The sequence below is a fragment of the Chrysochloris asiatica genome, unplaced genomic scaffold, assembly GCF_000296735.1.
Source record: "Chrysochloris asiatica unplaced genomic scaffold, ChrAsi1.0 scaffold00282, whole genome shotgun sequence".
Taxonomy (NCBI): Eukaryota; Metazoa; Chordata; class Mammalia; order Afrosoricida; family Chrysochloridae; genus Chrysochloris; species Chrysochloris asiatica.
The window spans coordinates 212,395-214,330 of NW_006408800.1; positions in this window are offsets into that span (position 1 = coordinate 212,395).

The window sequence follows — 1,936 nt, forward strand, 5'->3', positions numbered from 1 at the left end:
TATATATATATATATATATATATATATATATATATATATATATATATATATATGACTAGCTACAAGGCAGATGTGTCCAAAATGTACTAGTGATAGAGCTGGCTACATGGCTGATGAGTCCAACATGTCCATATACACAGAGCTATATACATGGCAGGCAATTCCAATGTATTTATATAAAGAGAGCTAGCTAACTGGCAGAGTAGTGCAACATTTCCATACACAGAGTTCTAGGTACATGGCAAATGAGTCCAACATGTCCATATACTGAAAGCGAGCTACTCGGCAGAGCAGAGTATTATAATATGTCCATATACAGAGTACTAGCTAAATAGCAGATGAGTCCAACATGTTCATATACTGAGAGTTAGCTACATGGCAGATGGGTCCAACTTGTGTATATATAGAGGACTCAATACAACACAAATGTGTCCAAAATGTTCATACAGAGAGAGCTGGCTACATGAATGATGAGTCTAAAATTTTCATATACACAGAACTGGCTACATGGCAGGCAAGTCCAAAATGTCCATATACAGAGGGCTAGCTACATGGTAGAGTATTGTGACATTTCCATATACAGAGTTCTAGCTACATGGCAGATGAGTCCAACATGTCCATATACTGAGAGCGAGCTACATGGCAGAGTATTCCAATATGCCCAAATAACACAGTAATAGCTATATGGGAGATGAGTCAAACATGTCCATAAACTGATAGTGAGCTACATGGCAGATGTGTCCAACATGTGTATATATAGAGGACTAGCTACAAGGAAGATATGTCCAAAATGTTCCTACAGAGAAAGCTGGTACATGGCTGATGAGTCCAACATGTCCATATACACAGAGCTAGTTACATGGCAGGCAAGTCCAATATGTTCATATTCAGAGAGCTGGCTACATGGCAGACGAATCCAAAATGTCCATATACAGACAGCTAGCTACATGGCAGAGTAGTACAACATTTCTATATACAGAGTTCTAACTACATGGGAGAGTATTCCAACATGTCCATATACAGAGTACTAGCTATCTTCCAGATGCATCCAACATGTGTATATATAGAGGACTCGCTACAAGGAAAATGTGTCCAAAACGTTCATACAGAAAGCTGGCTACATGACTGATGAGGCCAACACGTCCACATACACAGAACTAGCTACAGGGCAGGCAAGTCCAAAATATACGTATATAGATAGCTAGCTACATGATAGAGTAGTTCAACATTTGCATATACAGAGTACTAGCTACATGGCAGATGAGTCCAACATGTCCATATACACAGAGCTAGCTACATGCCAGGTAAGTCCAGTATGTTCATATACAGAGAGCTAGCTACATGGCAGACAAGTCCAAAATGTCCATATACAGAGAGTTAGCTAGACGGCAGAGTAGTGCAACATTTCCATATACAGAGTTCTAGCTGCATGGCAGATGTCCAACATGTCCATATACTGAGAGCGAGCTACATGGCAGAGTATTCCAACATGTCCATATACACAGTAATAGCTATATGGGAGATGAGTCCAACATATCCATATACTGATAGTTAGCTACATGGCAGATGGGTCCAATATGTGTATATATAGATGAAGAGCTACAAGACAGATGTGTCCAAAATGTTCCCACAGAGAAAGCTGGCTACATGGCTGATGAGTTCAACATGTCCATATACACAGAGCTAGATACATGGCAGCCAAGTCCAATATGTTCATAGAGAGAGAGCTAGCTACATGACAGACGAGGTGAAAATGTTCATGTACAGAGAGCAAGCTACATGGCAGAGTGGTGCAACATTTCCAGATGCAGAGTTCTTGCTACATGGCAGATGAGTCCAACATCTCCATATACTGAGAGAGAGCTACATGGCAGATGGGTACAACATGTGTATATGTAGAGGACTACCTACAAGGCAGATATATCCAAAATGTTCA